This window comes from Hyperolius riggenbachi, chromosome 8 (genome assembly GCF_040937935.1).
Source record: "Hyperolius riggenbachi isolate aHypRig1 chromosome 8, aHypRig1.pri, whole genome shotgun sequence".
Taxonomy (NCBI): Eukaryota; Metazoa; Chordata; class Amphibia; order Anura; family Hyperoliidae; genus Hyperolius; species Hyperolius riggenbachi.
This window is the reverse complement of record NC_090653.1, coordinates 128,255,987-128,278,122: the sequence shown is the minus strand read 5'-3', so window position 1 is coordinate 128,278,122 and position 22,136 is coordinate 128,255,987. Positions and strand designations below refer to the sequence as shown.

At 44.8% G+C, this 22,136-nt stretch overlaps 1 protein-coding gene across 6 annotated transcripts in view; it reads left to right on the top strand.

Moving 5' to 3' along the window:
- Nucleotides 1–22,136, top strand: part of IL1RAPL2 (interleukin 1 receptor accessory protein like 2) — a 1,439,628-nt gene that overhangs the window by 282,450 nt on the left and 1,135,042 nt on the right. The window lies entirely within an intron of this gene.

The following is a 22,136-nucleotide window of genomic DNA, read 5'->3' as shown; positions in this document are numbered from 1 at the left end:
CAGAGCACCAACAGACCCAGACCCACTTGGTTGAGATATCTGGGTTCATACAGATGTGGATACAGTACATGTAGATTCTGCCATGTTCATGATCAGACCCGGGAGGCCGTTTCACTCTCTAGACACACTAGCCATGATATTAGACAATATATTAATTGTCACACTCACAATGTCGTGTATCTGGTTACTTGTGTGGAGTGTGCGGTTCAATATGTGGAATGTACCACCCGCCCTCTCCGCCAGAGAATTTCTGAGCACTATCATGGCGCAGGGAGATGTCTTAGAAATGCAGAATATATTACCCATGCGTCAAGTGTCTCTAGGCACTTTTTTCATGTTCATTCGGGCAATATGGCAGGCTTCAGATTCCATGGTGTAGAAAGGGTTTCATACCCAATGAGGGGAGGTGATATCTATGGGAAGCTTCTGAAACGGGAGGCTTTCTGGATTTGGAAATTGGGGACACGATCCCCTACAGGATTAAACTCCAGACTTGATTTAAACACTTTCTATGATTAATACTAATGAATACTATCCACCATATGTGCGATATTGTAGTCTATTTTAAATATGGGGTAGAGATTTTGGTAGGTTTTTGAGATGTGATGTCATGCTGTGCCTATTGTTTTGCAACTAGGAAAGGTTGCAGTAATCCTGACCACATTAGAACAGGAATAGGAACTTATAGGATAGAAGAAATAGGCCTGAAAATTTTGTTACAGAGTCTCTTTAAGAAGACCTTTCACCAGTACTTACTGTCACACATGCTATCACACGGGCTCTGTGCTAACTATCGGGTGATATATTTGCTGGGAATTGTGTTTACCTGAAGTGACTTGATGAGATAAACTTAAAGGGAACCTTAACTGAGAGGGATATGGATTTTTCCTTTTAAATAATACCAGTTGCTTGTCAGTCCTGCTGACCTCTTTGGGTGCAATAGTGGCTGAATCCAGTCTGGCTTCAGTCAGAGCACCTGATCTGCCTGCTTGTTTATGGGCTGTGGTTAAAAGTATTACAGACACAGGATCAGCAGGAGAGTCAGGCAACTGGTATTATTTTAAAAGGAAAAATCCACATCCTTTTCCATTTAGGTTCCCTATAAGTACATAGAAAAGGAATGTGGAACTCAAGTCCTCGAGGGCCGAGCTCCTCGCACATTTTGGCCCAGCTCAAATTGACTAATGGGATTGAATCCGGAAAGGTGTGGTTCATCAAGTGGAACACATTACTTAATTTCTCAGTCCGTCCTAAACACTGGCATAGATATGGCCCTCAAGGACTGGAGTTCAACACCTGTGACACAGAGTACTTTACTATTCCTACTAATAACTTATCTAAAGTCCCTTTCTGTTTCCCTGTTCAGCAAGAGTTAAAAAACTAGAGTGGCCATCGATACAAAAGAGCTTGTAGAACAGCTTGTTAAATCCAGCAGCTGGCATGAAAAGTAAATGGAAGGCAAATGCAAATATCTAACTACAAAAACCAAAACACAGGTAATAAGGTTTTAATGCTGGAAAGTTCAAAGGATCATTACTTCTGTTTGTTTTGCAGCTTAATGAAGCAGATTTTACACCAGGTCTGCTGTTAAAAATTCAGTCTAAAAAATGCACCCCTTAAACTGAAATAAAAATGACACTGTACTACACATTCAATTGATTTTCACAGAAATGTATTTTCAGTTCAGGTTTGCTTTAAATCTTTTTATTTGCGACTTCCTTTTTATAAGGTATTCTGACCCTGACTGGTGCAGTGAAGCTTTTATATAAACTGCAAATAAGAGTAAAAAACAGCACTACTAGTCTGGATGTAGAATGTTAAAAACTAAAAAGAAAAAAATCTTTTTGTCCGGCTTTTCAGGTCGTATACCTGCTCTGACACTTTTACTCACAGGAACTCGTTTGGACGTTTCACCTCTTCTTTTTTAATCTTTTCAGAAGTGCAGCCATTCTTCTAAGAAGTTTTTCCAGTTTATGGTCTGTTCATATACAATGTATAATTCTGCATTTGCACTGTATCTGGTTTAACGATTGTCATAAATAACATTGAGGGTTGAAGGAGTAATGGTGTCTGCGACACGAACCTTCGCTTTTGGCTGCACATCTTGCTCTATTCTTTTTATGTGTTTTTAGTTATCAGACTTTTCTTTCCAGCCGCTCTGACCTTGTTTATTCTTCCTGGCTCTCTCATACTTACCGCTTTCTCCCCGCTGACTCCCGCTGATATTGCTCTGAGTGCCATCGCTTGTACACGGGATACGTTCTGGCGACGCAGCAGTTACACCTTGTGTTGCTGGAAATTGTTTTAACTTAATGTTCTCATTTTTACATAAAATATACTTCAATAAGGAGGGAGATGGTCCAAGGGATTGCTCAGAGATGAAACGTGAATAAACATATGCATGTAGTATAATAAATAATGTAAATTTCAACAATGGAGAAAAGATTGTGTTGCACTCCCCAATATAATTTACATGTATGGTCAGTGCAGGATATTGCTAAGGCAAAAATATATATCTCACCACTGCTGCTGCATCCCCTGATGACATTGCTGGTCGTGTGCTCTGCTGGTAGTGAAGAAGAAAACTGGCTGAAGATTGTAGAATAAAAGTCAGTTGCGTGCACCATCTGACCTGTTCCAAATGTTTATTTCAATGTAAGTGGTCCCAATCATTCCATAAAGGGATGCATCAAGCTGACATGAACCTTTTATGTAGCAATGTCAGCCGTGGGAGTGGAGATGGGGTGTCAGGAGCTGCGGTGGGACATGCAACGGCCATTTCACGTTCTCCTGGATGCATGATTTTGATGCGCTCCACTCAGCAAAACGGCCATTATAATTCTTTCCAGATTTAGAATCTAAAAGCCGTGCAATTTTTTCACAAGCTTTTAGACCCTAAAAACAAGAAAAAAAATACCACAGACAGATCTGGAGCAGCTCCTGCATATAATTCATCCAGGCATGGGATTACCGCTATGAGCTGCGGATTTCCATCCTGAGCCTGATTTGGGATTAACGCTAAGGAGGATAAACTGGGGATGCTGAGAGGCAGATCAGGATCATCCAGCAGGCAACCTAGGCAGGTGTCTAGGGCCTAGTGGGTGTCAAGGGGCCCACCAGCCACCTTCTTTCTCTGGCCTCTCTCCACTTCAGTTTACCAAAAAGTCCACAAGGGGGCCCAAAATTTACTACCTTGCCTAGGGCCCCATTATATCTTAATCCATCTCTGGTGAAAGGCGTAATATTTCTTGGTCTATGGTTTGGTTTGTGGTTAAAATTGCACTGGCTGTATTCAACATTACTTGATAATAATACAAAAAAATAAAATTAAGAGAAAAAACAAACAGTAAGGGCTTGTTCACGCCATGAGCGTTTACAGGTTTTTTAAAGAGACTCTGTAACAAAATTTTGAGCCTTATTTCTTCTATTCTATAAGTTTCTATGCCTGTTCTAATGTGGTCTGTCTTACTGCAGCCTTTCCTAGTTGCACTGTCTCTGTAATAAATCTTATCTTATTTTCTCTGTCGGCTCTGTCGGGCTCAGGCTGGAATGTGTGGAATGTGCAGCACTGCTTGTCATTGGCAGAAGCTTTACACACCCTCTCCAAGCTCTGCATGAGTCACACAGTAAGCTGTTCTCAGCGTATCATTCTCTGGTTAGAAGCCATGTCATTTGTTTGTAAACACTGCCTAAAACTGTTAATTACAGGCCAGGATTGCAGCAGGGGGTGTCAGAAACAGCACAGAGGGGCACAGGAGAACATAATGAAGAGAATGGTATGCTTTTTATTGTAATAATTTACAGATTCCCTTTAAGCGCTGGCGATTTTAGAAATCGTCCCAAAAGCGCTTGTGCAATGTTTTCCTATGAGAGTGTTCACATGTGAGCTTTTCGATTTAATTGAAAATCGAGCGCCACAGGTACCATTTTCTGAGCACTTTGGCCAATGTAAGGTATAGGGAAATCACAAAGCGCTTGAAAAAGCACTTTGTATAGCAATAGAATTTATTCATCTTCAGGTGAAAGAGTTCACTTCCTGACTAATGTCAGGAAGTGAAAAAACGAATCGCTCTGCAAAAGTACGTAGAAAAGTTATTTTCTAAGCGCAAAACACAGGGAAACGTGCTTAAAAGCTCTCAATAAATCACTCAGAGCTTACGATTGCGCTGGCGATTTATAATGGGAACATAGCCTAAATGTTATGTGGAGTCCATAGGAATATGAAGAATAGCGCACTCCTTGACACGTTTCATCAACTTTCCATGTTATCAATCCTGATCTAATGTCTGAAATTTCAGGTTCAGTAAATGGTGATCTATAAAATATGTCCATTTTAAAAAAAATGTCTTTATTGAATAGTTAATGCATTCATTTAATGTAAATTATGTATTGCCTAATTAAATAGTTTATATGCAGTTGCTTTTTTAATCTGTCAGTGCTGTAAGTGATTGCTCTAGCTTAGTGTGGTGCATACTAGATTCCAGGTTGGCGAGAGATTGCCACTTGTGATTGAGCAGATCGGTCAGGCTACTGACAGATATAATTTCACAATGAGATAACTGTGATTTACATTTCTATACCGAGGTCATAGATTTGTGCATGTTAAGAGTAGAGAGTGTGGCTAGATAACTGAAATATAATGTACCTGTTTAGGAAGGGGGGCACGTTATTTTGTGCAGATACATGTGTACAGATTGACATTTTCTGTACTCGTGACAAACATGGGTTATACTTGTACCATTTCTTTTTTTAAGTAAGCAAAGCTGACAATTATCCTAATGTGTTAAGCCTGCTTTACCAAATGAAATGAACATGAATCATAGGACTAGATAGCATGAATTTCATGCATAAGCACATAACCTATTCAGGACCGCGCGTAGTAAAACTTACGCCGCACTTGTTGTTCTAGCCTGATGCGGCATAGGATTTACGCCACCCGCCGTTTCCATTCCTGCTGCGATAGTGCGCACCCGAGAGGGGAGATTAAGCTGTCATATGACAGCTGACATCTCCCCTCAGTGATCAGAAACAAACACGTATGGCTGCTGATCACGTGATAACTACGATCGCCAGCGGATCGTATTGATCGTTGTTAGTGATGCGGTGGTAGGGGGGGAAAGAAGAGGATCCACTCACCTTCCTGCCGTTCTCCCGGCGATTGGCATTCCCCTCCACTCTGGCTGGCATCCCCGCTTGCTCTGACGTAAGTGTCGGGTCCCGGCTTGATGACGGATGGAACTTAACATCTGTGCAAGCCAGGATGTCAGCGAGAGCGGAGGGGTCCACAGAGGCTCACTGCTGGAGCCTGGGAGGTGAGTAAAGGCTGCTGGCTACAGGGGGAACATCTGGCTACAGAGGGGACACACAGCCCAGCAAGCCACACTCGTGATCCGGCTGCCTGACCCCCCCCCCCCCCCCCCAATGCGCCCACCACATGCAAATTTGACTGGTCCTTAAGGGGGTTAGGCAGTCGGTCCTGAAAGGGTTAAGAAACACTAAAAGTATACAGGAAAAAGAAGAACCGAATGCTGTGTGCAATGCAAATGGTGCGACCGCCCAGAGCTGATATGGGGGCGCAACAGCGGGGGGAGCTGTCATAGCAGAGTTTTAACTCGTCTTCTTGTTCTGACGTCTGTCGCGTTGGTAACATTGCTCCCTGTGATGACATAACTGCATGTCATCACTGGGGGGCGCTCTCACTAATGCAACAGATTCCGGGACAGGAAGAAGATAGAGGCTGCGTGCATGTGGGGATCGAGGAAGGTGAGTTGAAACTCCACTATGCCTGCTCCCCCTGCCCCTATGATTGGCTACCTATGTTGGAGGCACCTACCTATCTAACCTATACGGCGGGCACCTACCTATCTAACTTATACTAGGGACACCTACCTATCTAACCTATACTGGGGGCACCTACCTATCTAACCTATACTGCAGGTACCTACCTATCTAACCTATACTGTGGGCACCTACTTATCTAACCTATACTGGGGGCACCTACCTATCTAACCTATATTGGGGGCACCTACCTATCTAACCTATACTGGGGCAACTATACTAGCTACCTATGCTGGTGGCACCTACCTTTCTAACCTATACTGGGGCACCTACCTATCTAACCTATACTGGGGGCAAATATACTGCTACCTATATTGGATTCCCCTAACTATCTAACCTAGACTGGGGTAACCTAACTATCTAAACTATACTGGCTACCTATAATGGAGGCACCTACCTATTTAACCTATACTGGGGGAACCTACCTATCTAACCTATACTGGTGAAACTATACAGGCTATCTATACTAGGGGTACCTATAGCTGGCTACCTATACTGGGGGCAACTAGACCTGGCTAACCTATACTGCAGGCACCTATACCTGTCTCCACATGAGGAGGGGGGCAATTTTTACACCCTCGCCCTGGGTGCAGTTTAGCCTAGAAACTGCATTGGCTGTGAGACACATCAACTGCTACCTGTTTAAAAAAAACTAAATAGGGAAATGCACCTTGCTAGTTAATCAGGGACCAATTATGTAATTACCAAAGGCAGAGTACTCGCTGGCCCTTGGTGGCCTGTGGTGGGGCAGGGTAGGAGGATAGCATCTTCCCTCTCCCCAGTCCAGACCCCCTCCCCACACTCACCCAGTAGCTGTCATGTATATATGTTCTCAGTTCAATTAAAAAAACTTTGTTGTTTGGACCAAATACATTTAGCGTTGCCAAAGCAAGACACAGTAATGCATAGGAAGGAGTGGTTGTGGAATTATATGGTGAAGTTATAGGGGACATTAAAGGGGGAGTATACAGTCCATAGGGGTGGGGAGGGTATAGGGGGGCAGTACAAGGGCTATACAGTCCAAGGGGTATCATGTTTCTCTCATTTGCTGGTAGGCAGTGACATATTGGGTAGCTATTTGCACTGTTGTTTCCTCTTCCCGAAGTAGGATGGAGTTTCCTCTCCTCATCTAAGGCGGTTATATCTGGAATGTGGGCGGAGAGTCTCTTGAAGAGGGCAGTCCTCACAGGTGTGTATTTGCTGCAGTGTAGCAGCTCTCACTTGACCTGTTATCTGTTTCTGTTATCTTCTACTCCAGCACTGAGCCTCATCTTCTATGCAGGTATGCTCTCTCTCCTATAGAAATGAGAAGTGGTTAATGCCACTTCTAAAACTTATGAAAAGCGGCCACACTGGAAGATTCAAATCATTTCGAGTTGTTGCAGTATAATGCAAATTTTGTATGCCAATTTATGCAGCTTGAAAATGGACCAATCAAATTTTGCCTCAGCAGGATTTTATTGGCTCATTTTTCATGTTGCATACATTTGCATACAAAATTTGCATAATGCTGCCTCAACTCAAAGTGATTTGCATCTCATTGATCACAAGTTAATAGCTGCTATCTTACCTCGCTCAGAGGATTCTATCACATCCTGCACCAATTCTGAGAACCCAGATATCTCCTCTTGTTTTAAGGCCCAGTTCTCATTGGGCCATTACGCCAAACGGATCTGTAAGGGTTGGTTCACACTGACAAATGGATCCGTGAAAATGCATCTGATCACTCACTGGTCGATCGGATCAGTTTTCACTCTGTTGCAATAGCTTGCCGGGTGAGCGGTTGAGGGAGGATTAAAACTTACCCAGGCTTCCGTCTTCAATTGCTGCTGAGTGGTTTCTTCCAGGCTTCAGGCTTTTTCTGCCTCAATAGCGTTCCACCTCGCGTCATGTGACTACCAGCTTCCCCCTTCCGGGTTGTGTGTGCAGATGTGTGGATAGTGAGGCTGTGGTGCTGAAGGAAAGCTCCACAGGGTAAAACCTTGCTCCCCATTGCTCGGTAAAGGGAGCATTGCTCAGGCACTGTTGGAACTGTGTTCCGTGCAACTTTTATTTTTGCTCTCTAACGATTGGCCATTGCGCGAAGGAAACTGGCAATCGGATTTGCCGGTAACCCTTGCGTGATGGCAAGGTGATAAGTAGCTTGCATCTGCAAGCTACTTATCACCTGGAATAGGATATGGCCCCAAGTATATTATGTCTTTTGTGTCCAAAGACCAAGTATGTTAGATTTGTTTCCCGGTCGATATATAATTTCCGACATGTTCGATCTAATTTTCGATCAGTAAATGGAAATCGATCAGAAAAGTGATCGGAATTAGAAAAATGATTGGATGGTAAATATGTTGAAAGATCTCATCATGTATTCCCAGCATTAGTCAGTACAGTGGGGGTCACTGTATTGGTCTTTGCTATAGTCCAAAAATATGAGTCCAAACAAAAGCCACATGGAAATACAGAAATGTTTTCTGAAAAGGGCAGTTTGAATGCTGTTGCTTCCTTTATAAACATGCTAAAATGCGTTGAGATTAACCCATTTAGATCTTATTCAACATGTTTTCATTTGCAGTACACTACGTGCCACTGCCTGCAGAAATATTCATCAGCTTCATACAGTTCATTGATAATGTTTGAGCACCAATTAACTCATGACACTAAAGAGACATTACCTGTGTAGGTAATTGATCCAGGCTGATGGTGTGGAGGGAACATTAACTGTAGTGTGACTGATGACCATTACTATTATTTGAGTCTAGCAACTAAATTACTGAAATAATTCAATTAGTTTCCAGTATTTCCACTGCTGTTGCTATGAAATCAACAACGGATCCATGCACTTAAAAAAAAAAAGTACGGTACATTGTTTAAAGAGAATCTGTATTGTTAAAATCGCACAAAAGTAAACATACCAGTGCGTTAGGGGACATCTCCTATTCCCCTCTGTCACAATTTCGCCGCTCCCTGCCGCATTAAAAGTGGTTAAAAACAGTTTTAAAAAGTTTGTTTATAAACAAATAAAATGGCCACCAAAACAGGAAGTAGGTTGATGTACAGTATGTCCACACATAGAAAATACATCCATACACAAGCAGGCTGTATACAGCATTCCTTTTGAATCTCAAGAGATCATTTGTGTGTTTCTTTCCCCCCTGAGGGGGGAGTGCATAGCAGAACCACAACACTGAAGAACTTGGCAGCCTTCCAGACACAGGCTGACAAGTCTGACAAGGGAAAGATACATTGATTTATTACAGAGACTGTGATAGTACAAAGTGCTGCAGTAAGCCAGAACACATTAGAATAGCTTTTGGAACTTGTAGGATGATAAAAAACAGGATGCAATTTTTGTTACGGAGTCTCTTTAAGTCTGCAATAAAAAAGGTCAAGGCTACAGGGAAGCACTATGTGGACAATGAATGTGTATTCCTCTTTGCAAGCCTTGTTATTGTTTTATGTGTTTTAGTTGTATGTGCATACATTATCTATTAGCAACACATCAGTTTTATACTTCTCCTTCTCACATTAAATCTGCACATATCACTCTATCCTTTAAGTTCAATCACCACTAAGGCTGGTTTCACACCAGGACGTTGTGTTTTAGGGGACGTTATGGTCGCATAACGTGCCCCTAACGCAACGCCTGGTGCTCCCTGCTTTGGACGTCAGCGTGAGCCGCGTTGTGCAGCTCACTCTGGCGTCCGTGATGCGCACTCTCGGACGCATGCGGCATCACGTGGTCCCGCCGGCCAATCGCCGCACAGAGCGGCCGCTCCAGGAAGTAAACACTGCACGTCACTGAGTGCAGTGAATATTAATTAGCCATGTGCCTGGCCGCTCTTTGCTCCTCCCCAACGTCACTGAGCATGTGCAAACAGTCTAACGCGGCTCTGCCGCTTACGAAGTACTGCATGCAGTACGTTATATTATGGCGCAGCGTTACACTGTAACGCAACGTGGGCACTGTGAACAGCCCATTGATTTTTCATTGCTGTGCGGTGGGGTGCGTTACAGGCTGCTCTAACGTGCGCCTGTAACGTCCCACTGTGAAACCAGCCTAAGGGTTTTTCCCCTTATGGATCAGAGCAATTTTCACATTTTAGTGCTCTTCCCTTTCATTCGCCAATAATTTTACCACTGCTTATCACAATGAAATGATCTATATCTTGTGTTTAAATACATATTAAAAATAGTTGTAGCCCTAAGGTAACTTTATGTATTTTTTTAAAATGTAATTTTTTTTTATTTATTTTGGGAACTATGAGAGGGGAGGTAAGGGGTTAATTAATAGGGTATTTTAAAGTGGTCAAACTCAGCAATTCTTCTTTGCGCTAAAAGATTTACATCCTTAAAGATAACCTAAAGTAAAAAAAAAATTAGATTAACTCACCTGGGGCTTCCCTCAGCCCCCTGCAGACGATCGGTGCCCTCGCAGCTCCGCTCCGATGGCCCAGGACCCGCCGGCGACGACTTCCAGTTTGGCCGTCACCGGCCGACAGGCATGGGAACGCGAGCGATTCTTCGCGTTCCCAGCCTGTATATCGCCCCCTATGCTGCTATTGCAGCCAGGAGGCCGCAATAGCAGCATAGGGGGCGATATACAGGCTGGGAACGCGAAGAATCACTCGCGTTCCCATGAATGTCGGCCGGTGACGGCCAAACCGGAAGTCGTCGCCGGCGGGTCCAGAAGCATCGGACCGGAGCTGCGAGGGCACCGATCGTCTGCAGGGGGCTGAGGGAAGCCCCAGGTGAGTTAATCTCATTTATTTTTTTTGACTTTAGGTTCACTTTAAACAAATTATCAACAACTTTTTCTTTTTTTTTTTAGCTAAACAGCATTCAAACCGTTAACACAGCACTTCATTTAGCAGTGGAAGCTTGTGATCTGAACTTTTAGCTTGTGATCCGAGGTGGTAACATTGTATCAACAGAGGAATGTAATCAACGGATAATTAGTTTCAGCTAGCAATGGCTGAAACTGAACTACACAGAGCTGACGACAAGCAGACACACACACAGAAATGTATCAATAGATAGCTACTGTATATTAAATTATATAATAATTAATAATAATTCCTTTTTTTGTATAGCGCTTTTCCCCTGTCGGACTCAAAGCGCTTGCGAGGCAGCCACTAGAGCACACTCAGTAGGCAGTAGCAGTGTTAGGGAGTCTCACCCAAAGAACTCCTTACTGAATATGTGCTGGCTTACTGAACAGGCAGAGCCGAGATTCGAACCCTGGTCTCCTGTGTCAGAGGCAGAGCCCTTAAAGTGGATCCGAGGTGAACTTTTACACATTGCATACCTGAGTTCCTTTCCTATTGTTTATAGGGCATTCCTCAAGCCACATACTTTTTTGTTTTTGTTTTAATACTCTAATTCCCTATAAACTAAAAAAGCCACACCCACAGATTTTCAGAGAGCCTTGGCAGTAGCAAGGGCTCATGGGAGCTCAGTCTGGGCAGGAGGAGGGGGAGGTGTTATTAGCCATTGATTTCAGAGGCAGAGGGGAGGAGGGAGGAGGAGAGGGGATTAGGCTGATGGCTCAAGATACAGATAAGCCTGCCTCTGTGTAATGTTTACAAACAACATGGCTGCTGTCATTGTATCACAGGAATAAATAATCATATTCTATTAAAACAGTTTACAGCTATATTTGCTGTGTAAACCATCTAAACTTTAGATAAGCTATATAGACAAGTTACTTGTTATAGTTAGTTTTTCATCTCGGATCCGCTTTAACCATTACACTATCCAGCCACTTATAAATAAAATGCAACTGCAGCTTTCAGAGCAGATAAATGAACTATACTTTGGGAACTTGTAATTTGTAAACAGACAATATTACTTTTGCCCGAAAGCAAATATGATAACTGAATGGGTAGTAAAAAATAGGAAAACACATTTTTATTCAATTTTATGTCAGTTTTATTCTGCTTTAAGTGTTTTATTTAATGGGATGTATTTGGGTGCAATTTTACTATTTTGGCACTACATGCCCCCACACACACTTTATTTCTAGTGTGCGTTGTTTACTGTGTACACGCGTTACAGGAAGTAACGTGTATATACTTTACTTTCTCTTTTGTCAATGACCAGCTGCAACTCAATGATGCTGGTGATCACTGATCTCATTCACTTTGATGTGTGAATGGGAACTGTGTTCCGTGCAACTTTTATTATTGCAGGTTTGCAAATTTGCTCCTCTCACAGTAAATACTGTTCATTACATGATTAGACCAACTTTTCAACCTTTAACTGGTGCATTTCCTCCCGCGCCCAGTGCTTTAATTTCATGGGGCGGGTGTCTTCCTTCTCATGTCCCTCTTCTTTTCCTGGTCATGTAACAAGCTAGTTCAAACACTAGAGCTTCAGTGTCTATGTTTTCAATTGTAATATGACATGGAAGAAAAGAAGACACACAGAGGAGGAAACCTGCTGCATGAAGCACCGGCCCTGGGAGGACACATGTCAGCTAGATGGGTGAGAGTACTGCCGCTATACTGTGGCGGTCATTGCAAAATCAAATGCCGCTGGTGACACAATCCCGACCTGCCGGCATTCAAGCAACATTTTTTGCCATGTCCGATTGACCAAATCGATTGATTTTGGGCAGAGATCGATCAGGCAATGTTTGCGTTACCAAATTCACAGCAGATGTAATCACAGTGATCGAATGTGCTATATACAGTATTGAAAGTCAAATCGACCAGTTTATGGCCTGCTTAAAGGGAACCAGAGAGGAATGGAGCCTGGAAAATGAAAAAAGCTTTTATACATACCTGGGGCTTCTTCCAGCCCCATAAGCCTGGATCGCTCCCATGCCGCCTTCCTCCGCTTCCTGGAACCGCCGTTACCGGGCCCGTCACTTCCGGCAGACGCGGACAATTGTCCACATCACAGGGGCTCCCTCCATACCCGTACGCATGCGAATGCACAGTAGGCAGCCACATGCGTACTTGTATAGAGGGAGCTCCGTGTGATGCGGAGAATCGTCCGCCGGCCGACTGGCTGACTCGCAGCAATGACGGGACCCGGTGGCGGCGGATCCAGGCAGCAGAGGACGGCGGCGTGGGAGCGATCCATCCGTGCGTATAGGGCTGGAGGAAGCCCCAGGTATGTATAAAACCTTTTTTTAATCCTTTCTGGTTCCCTTTAAAGGGAACCTGAAGTGAGTAAAATTATTTAACCTCCTTAACGGTAACCCCATACTAGATACGGGGTAGCCACCGCGGAGGATCACATGGCCCCAGGACGTTTTTTTTTTTTAAATGGGTGCATTACGCCTTAGCTAGCAGTTCGCTAGCTAAGCGTATGCACAAAGTTACTCCGGTCCCCCACGATCCCCCTCAATAGCCTCCATTATACGTACCCACCCAGCGTTCCCACGCCGGCGCAGCTGCCCAACAGGCTTCGCGATGACGGCGATTGGGATTGCGGATGACGTCATGACGTCGATGATGTCATCTCCGATCATCGCCATAGCAATGCAAGAAGGCGATCGGGAAACTGCGCTTTTCGTGGGATCGAGGTACGTATAGCCGGCAGCGATCGGCGGGCATGGGGAGGGGGGGGGGGAGACCGGAGCAACTTTGGCCATGCGCTTAGCTAGCGAAATGCTAGCTAAAGCATTTAAAAAAAATAGTATGCAAAAAAACTCCCGACGGACGCAGCATCAATACTGCCAAGGGGGTTAAAATAAACACACGAGGTGACTTCAAATAAACATTACATAGTTACCTTGCCATCCGTTTCTCTCAGAAGCTCACCATTTTCTTCTGACAATGATCCTTTCCAGTTCTGACAACATTTTCTTAGAACTGAATTATATATCCGTTGCTGTCAGTTATATATCCGTTAATGTCAGTTACAGCTGAGAGGACAACTGATGTGCCAGGTAATGTAATGTCCACGTTTCCCTGAAGTGGGCAACGTTACAGTTTAATAGTGTGCTGACCAGAAAGCTGTTATCGGGTAAAGACCATTTTCAAAATGGAGGAAGGAGAATTCCCTTGATCACAGTGGACAAACAGGATGCAGGAGAGGAGAAAGAGGTTAAGGAGTAGACTACACAGGAGGTAAGCACGACCTCTGTATGTTTATTTTGACTTTTCATTTTCAGTTCAGGTTTTCTTTAAGTAACACAATGAACCTAACTGAAGAATAAGCTTTGCTGCAGCATTTTATTGAGACATTTTTAAACATACATTTCCATAAAGTTATTTGCATCTGATTGACCAATAACCATCCGTTAGCAGAAGTTTATGTTTATGGCAGCTAGCTACTGCAAAGAAGACTAATGCTAAGGTTGGGCAGCTGTCTGGCTCACTTTGTCTAAATCCTCATTTAATTTAACAGCTGAAGCTTGATTGGGTGCTCTAGGCAAATTCAGTCTTCTTAATTAATCAGCCCTTTAGCAGTCTGTTGTATAAATAACGATATTTTGATTTTAGACGTGTAGCAACTTGACCCTCCTTGTAGGGGCGTAACTATAAGGGAGCAGCACCTGTGATCGCAGGGTGCCCAGAGCAGTGGGTGGCCCCCAACTACTACTACTTTACACAGCAGTCCCTCTGACACAGCAGTCCATCCTCCAGATCAGGTGTTTTGGGGCTACACTTGTTATGGGTGTAAAAATCATGATGACCACAATTGTTTGACCATTGCAAGACTGGCCCGGAGGCTGTGAGGGTCACTGACGGAACATTGGAGGAATCCCATCAAAGTTGTGATGGGGAGGGGCCATGATTTGTAATTACACCCCTGCCTGCTCATAAAAATTCTGCTGTACCTTACCAGCTTTTGGCACATTGGAATTTGACGTGGAGGAAGGAGAGGGGTAGTGGATAGCATTGTATAATTTTTGTGCTGAGTCTTCGTCTTCGTCTTCGTCTTCGGGTGCTTACATTGTCTCAGTTATAAAAAGCCTGTTTTATGTCTTTTTATTTTCTAACGTTAGCTGAGATGTCGTTCTACTTATGGAATTGTTCAGAGGCCATTCACGTTATGCTGTTACAGGTCCCTGGATGTCCTGGCCACATCCAATTTATTATCTTTGTGAATTAAGTGCCTTTAAGGGCAATGCACGCTGCAGTAGATGTGGTGTAAATGTCATTGCTCCCAATGCACTGCATACATTGTCTTTACCATCATTTCACATCACAGTCAGGGGGATAAATATCTTAGCCTGAGTCAGCATGAGATGCCCATTTATCATGTTAATTTGTATTTAATGTAGCTTTATATGATTGTTGGTAGCCATGAACTGCATTTAAAAAAGAATAAATACTAATGGGAAAGTTAAAGAGTAATTCCACTTTTGTTATAAAATTGCCATAAATATAAAATGCAATGCACTCTGTAAATGTTATAATTAAATGTTTTGCCATTTAATTATATTAAACGGTTTTAGCATTCAATCTGCAACTAAGAATTAACAGGTTCAAATTACATTATTTTACTAACTTAGTAATAGTTCTTTGCATACTGTTTGGTGTATTGGTGCCATAAAAATATGTAGAAAGAAATTCCTGCCTTACTACAGGAATCATTAAACGCACAAGGCAGGAGCCTATATTACTAATTTTTCAACAACTTTACTTATCCAACACAGAACAATTCTTGTTTTCAAGGAACATATTGTTCACCTCCATGGCAGCTAGAGTTCAGCAAACACGCTAAACTACACTTGCCTAAGGTGACCATGAATGGCCGAGCTATAGAACTAATCATGTGTGCAGGTGTTTCCCAGGTTTCTTTAAAGATCCATATTACAGAAGCCTATGTTACTCACTTTTCAGCAACTGTGCTAATCCATTGGCTGGCAGAAAACTTTGACGGAAACATAAATGAAGCTGAGATAACGATTAAAGGTATAGAGATGGCCCGAACCTCCGATTTTCGGTTCGCGAACCTCCCGTGGAAGTTCGGTTTGCACAAACTTTCACGAACCGCAATAGACTTCAATGGGGAGGCGAACTTTGAAAACTAGAAAAATGTATGCTGGACACAAAAGTGATGGAAAAGATGTTTCAAGGGGTCTAACACCTGGAGGGGGGGCATGGCGGAGTGGGATACATACCAAAAGTCCTTGAGAAAATTCCGAATTGGAAGCAAAGCAGTGTTTTAAGGGCAGAAATCACATTGAATGCTAAATTGCAGGCCTAAAGTGCTTTAAAACATCTTGCATGTGTATACATCAATCAGGGAGTGTAATTAGAGTACTGCTTCACACTGACACACCAAACTCACTGTGTAACGCACCACAAACAGCTGTTTGTGTAGTGATGGCCATGCTGGACTGGTGCGCACCATGGCCAGAGTGCAGGCCGTGGCAGTTTTCAAGCCCATATGGTCGCCGGGCTGTGGTAGCTCAATGATAGAACAACAGTGACTGTTCAGCTTATCAAATTTGGTCTGTCCACAATGAAGCAACAACCTTATTATCTTTGGTGTGCCACCCCCCGAGACACTCATATAGCCGGCAGTCATTGGTTCGTTGTGATACGCGAGCCCCTTTACCGCGGCAAGGTAATGATCACGAAGGGGAATGGGCACATTCGAGCAGCACAAGCCCCCTGCGACGCCTGCTGCGGTTGTTCTTCTGCCGCCTCCTCCTCCTCCAAAGAAAAACCTTCCTTATCATCTGAGTCTGACTCCTCTTCCCCACACGACTCTTCCTCCTCCTCCCCCATCTGTGCTGCCGCAGGTGTTGAGGAAACATCTGATTCTGATGTAAATTGCTCCCACAACTGTTCCTACCATAACTGTTCCTCTTCATGCTCCTCCACAGCTTGATCCACCACTCTACGCACGGCACGCTCCAGGAAGTAAGCGTACGGGATCAAGTCGCTGATGGTGCCTTCACTGCGACTCACCAGGTTGGTCACCTCCTCAAACGGCCGCATGAGCCTGTATGCATTTCGCATCAGTGCCCAGTTCGGGGGCCAGATCATCCCCATCTCCCCAGATTGTGTCCTTCTACTGTAAATGTACAGGTACTGGGTGACGGCTTTCTCCTGTTCTAGCAGGTGAGAGTATGACCAGGGTCGAATTCCAGTGACTCAGGATATCACATATTAAGCGTCTCACCGCTGAATGTCCGCAAAGCGTGCCATGGCTGTGTAAGACCGCCTGAAATGCCCACACATATTCCTGGCTTGGTTCAGGACGTCCTCTAAACCTGGGTACTTTGACACAAATCTTTGAATGACTAGATTCAGCACATGTGCCATGCAGGGTACATGTGTCAGCTTTCCCAAATTCAATGCGGAAAGGAGATTGCTGCCGTTGTCCCACACCACGTTGCCGATCTCCAGCTGGTGCGGGGTCAGCCACTGATCCACCTGTTTGTTGAGAGCAGCCAGGAGAGCTGGTCCAGTGTGACTCTCCGCTTTGAGGCAAGACATGTCTAATATGGTGTGACACCGTCATACCTGGCATGCAGCATAGGCCCAGGGGAGATGGGGCTGTGTAGCTGGAGAGGAGATCGCAGCACCAGTAGAGTTGAACTGCCACTCAGCCGAGGAGGAGGAGGACTACAGCGAAGAGGATGTAGCAGGAGGAGAAGAGGTGGCTGGAGGCCGGCCTGCAAGCCGTGGAGGTGTCACAAGTTGGTCCGCTGCACAGCCACGTACTCCCTGCTTGCAATCGGTCACCAGGTTGACCCAATGGGCTGTGTAAGTTATGTACCTGCCCTGACCGTGCTTGGCAGACCAGGCATCCGTGGTCAGCTGGACCCTTGACCCAACGCTGTGTGCCAGAGATGACACCACTTGCCTCTCAACTTCACGGTACAGTTTGGGTATCGCCTTTTTAGAAAAACAATTGCGACCTGGTATCATCCACTTTGGTGTCCCAATGGCCACAAATTTACGGAAGGCCTCAGAGTCCACCAGCTTGTATGGTAACAGCTGGCGAGCTAACAGTTCCGCCACACCAGCTGTCAGACGCCGGGCAAGGGGGTGACTGGCAGAAATTGGCTTTTTACACTCAAAGATTTCCTTCACAGACATCTGACTGCTGTGGGAAGAGGAGCAGGAACAGCTCAAGGGCAGAGGCGGAGTTGAGGAGGGTGGCTGTGAAGGTGCAAGGGTAAATCGGCTCAAGATGCTTCACCTGAAGGAGGAAGAGGAGAAGGAGGGTGGCTTTTCTTTTGTGTGCTGCTTTTGCTCAGGTGCTCTTCTCATTGCAGTTTGTGCCTTTTCTCCATGTGCCTTCGTAAGGCACTTATCCCTACGTGAGTGTTGGCCTTTCCATGACTCAATTTTTGGAGGCAGAGAGTACAGATGGCATTGCTCCGATCTGAGGCAGAAACATTAAAAAATTTCCAAACTGCTGAGCCCCCCTGGGGTGATGGCACTATGGTGGCATCAGCAGCTGATGTTGAAGGGCATGTTGGCTGGCTGTCCATAGGTGGCGATACATGGCGCCGGACATTGCCACCAGCTGTTTCTGATGACAAGCTCCCCCTGCTTCTTTCAGGAACTCTACTCCTCTCTGACTCCCCCTCTGAACTGTCCCCTTGGTCATCTTGTCTATTAGGAACCCATGTGGGATCCATATCATCATAATCATCATAATCATCCTGCCCGGGATTGGTTGAAAAGGGCGCCCGAGCTGCCTGTATGAAAAGGGCGCCGCCAAAGACATCAATTTCTGGAAATATGGGCTACAAGGTGTAGAAAAGGGCGCCCGAGTTTTGATATAGGCTACAAGCGGGCTCCCCTTTGTAGCCCATATTTTTTCGGCTACAAGGTTTTCGGCTACAAGCGGGCTCCCCTTTGTAGCCCATATTTTTTTCGGCTACAGTAAGGTGCCCCTCTGTAGCCCATATTATTGACTTTTTTTTGTAGCCGAAGTTTTTATATGGGCTACAAGCACTGTAAGCCGAATTATTTCATTCCCCCACTATCCATGGCGGCCTGGAGGGGGAATAGTAATTAACACATCCCAGAGTTTTTTTGTAGCCGAAGTTTGTATATGGGCTACAAGCGCTGGAAGCCGAATTATTTCATTCCCCCACTATCCATGGCGGCCTGGAGGGGGAATAGTAATTAACACATCCCGGAGTTTTTTTGTAGCCGAAGTTTTTATATGGGCTACACCAGGCGCCTTTTTTTTGTAGCCGAAGTGTTTATATGGGCTACACCAAGCGTCTTTTTTGTAGCCGAAGTTTATATGGGCTACACCAGGCGCCTTTTTTGTAGCTGAAGTTTATATGGGCTACACCAGGCGCCTTTTTTGTAGCCGAAGTTGGTATATATATGGGCTCCACCAGGCGCCCTTTTTTACCGGCGCCCTTTTCATGTAGACCCATCCTGCCCAGCTTTGCTTGCCGCAGACACCTCCAAAACTACACCAACAGTAGGTACTTCATCCTCCTCCTCACACATTACGTCCATAGTGTCGTCGCCTAACTCAGACATATGAGGTGGTGTAACTTGCTTAGCGCCTTCATCCGGTTGTAACAATAATGGCTGTGAATCAGTTAAAGGGAACCTAAACTGAGAAGGATATGGATTTTTCCTTTAATCCAATACCAGTTGCCTGACTCCCCTGCTGATCCCGTGTCTCTAATACTTTTAGCCACAGACCCTCAACAAGCATGCAGATCAGGTGATCTGACTGAAGTCAGACTGGATTAGCTGCATGCTTGTTTCAGGCGTATGATTCAGCCACTACAAGAGCCAAAGAGATCAGCAGGACTGACAAGCAACTGGTATTGTTTAAAAGGAAACATCCATATCCCTCTCAGTTTAGGTTCCCTTTAATTCCCCATCAATTAACTCCTGCGAAGTGTCAAATGCAACGGATATGGTGCTTGTAGTAGCGCTGGTGGCTGCGGAAGATCAGGTGTTCTGTGTAAATAGTCAACCACGTCCTGACAATCTTGGGAGTTGATGGGACATGCTTTCTTCTGAGCACTGTACCTTAGGCCAGGGCCGTACAAAATCACATCAACATGACCCCGCACAGACCTGCCGGGTGGCCTTCCTCTGGGCCTGCTTCTACCTCTGCCTGTTTTGTTCGTTGTGTCCATATCGGGGGGGGGGGGGGGGAATGAAGTGAAAGGTATGCACTGACTTGACTAATACAATGTGCAGTCACACAGGTGCAGTTAACAGGTATGCTCGGAGTGGTATATCACACTGCGTGCACTCACGTAGGTAGGTGGGTGCACTAAACACAACAGGTAGGTATATGCAGTGATGGGTATTACAATGTGCACCTGTCACACGTAGACAGGTAGCGTACAGGCACAGTGACACTGTGTGCGCTCAACTCATGGAGGTAGGTGGGTGGGTGCACTGTGAACAACAGGTAGGTAGGTATATACAGTAATGGGTCTTACAATGTACACCTCTCACACACAGACAGGTAGCAGACAGGCACAGTGACACGTAGGTAAGTGGGTGCACTGTGAACAACAGGTAGGTAGGTATATGCAGTGATGGGTATTACAATGTTCACCTGTCACACACAGACAGGTAGCGGACAGGCACAGTGACACTGCGTGCGCTCAACTCACGTAGGTAGGTGGGCGGTTGCACTGTGAACAGCAGGTAGGTAGGTATATGCAGTAATGGGTATTACAATGTGCACCTGTCACACACACAAGTAGTCACTGAATGTGCTGGGCCTGGCAGTAGCACACACAGTATGAATTATCAAGGCTGTCTATGCAACACAAGTGTCAGTGGGACACTCAGAAAAAAAAATAGATCACAAGAACAAGATTAGCTCTCAAAAGAGCTGTTGTGGGGTGCTATTTTAGCAATAAGAATCAGCAAGGTGCAAGCTAACAAGCCTACAAGAGCCTAACTAATCTTTCCCTATGAGAGGCTGCAGCAGCAGCAGCTGTCCCTTCTCTATTTACGGCACACAAGTGAGTAAAATGGCCGGCGGTGCCTGCCTTTTTATAAGGGGGGGGGAGTGGCTCCAGGAGGGAGTGTAGCCTGATTGGCTACAATGTGCCTGTTGACTGTGATGTAAAGGGTCAAAGTTGACCCTAATGGTGCATTATGGGGGTGAACCGAACTTCCGGAAAAGTTTGCGGTTCTCTGCGAACGCTAACCACTGGAAGTTCGCCGGGAACTGTTAACCGGCGAACCGTTCGGGCCATCTCTATAAAGGAACACTATTAGTTAAAAGGACTTTTTTATTTTTAATACTCTATATTACGGTACACATTACCACTAGTGCTAGGGGCACTTGATTTATTCACCCATTTCTCTCTTCTTGCTTTAAAATCATCCTTCATTCCTCACACAGCTGACAAATATACATCACTGTGTTACAGCATGCAGGAGAGTCTGAGGAGGAGGCTGATCTGAAGAGGTAACGGGTATCTAGATGTGCTGTAATACTGCTGCAATATACAGTAACTAGCAACCAGGGAGATGTATATACACTACTCCTAACTGACTGGCTGCTTGTGAAGTTACACTCATGGCTGCATCTACTTCCTAGGCTGCCCAGTGCTGTCCATGCTGGGAGGGAGAGACATACTGATAAAGATCCTAATAATGCCTTTGTAAACAGTCAGAGAAGGGAAGACCATAAACACACATTAGTGGAATCTTTAACCCCTTACCACCATCTGAATAAGATTCTTTCAACAAGTACCCTCGTTGAAATTTAATTATAGGGTACCGGCAGAAGGGAGAGCTTAGCGGGGAGGGGTGGGGGCATTTCCGACCCCCCCCCCCCCCCTCGCGCTCGGGGCATGCTCTCCTTTTATGCTGGGACCCTATAGGGGCCCCAAAGGGACATGTTCGGGTTGGGTTCGGGGTTCGGCTCGAACCTGCCGAACATCAGGGGCATGTTCGGCCGAACCACACCGAACCCGAACATCCAGATGTTCGCCCAACACTAACAGAGATCCAGGTCTTAATGATAGATTGGATTCAATCAGAAAAGACCTGACATGCACTAGATCCTGCCCTTGTTCTTGTAAACATTGTATAGTTGTGCAGCTACAATTTTAAGATATTATTAATAAAAGTTATATTTTAGGAGTGACCTTATTGGGTTAATATTGTGTTTGGTTTATGGATCAGAAATGGTTGTTAATAGGTGATATATAAAAGTCAGAATTAAAGAGAAACTACAATTTGACTTAACACAAATTGAAAATATATCTGTTGCCAGTTGTGATTTTTACACGGATGACATTATTTGTGGACAAAAGCAATTCTCTCAGCTCGCCGAACAACATTCTAGTGAAGATTAACCTACATTTTTTTTTTAAATGTACCCTGGCAATGCCCCAATACACTACTACCCACATATAGTGCCTG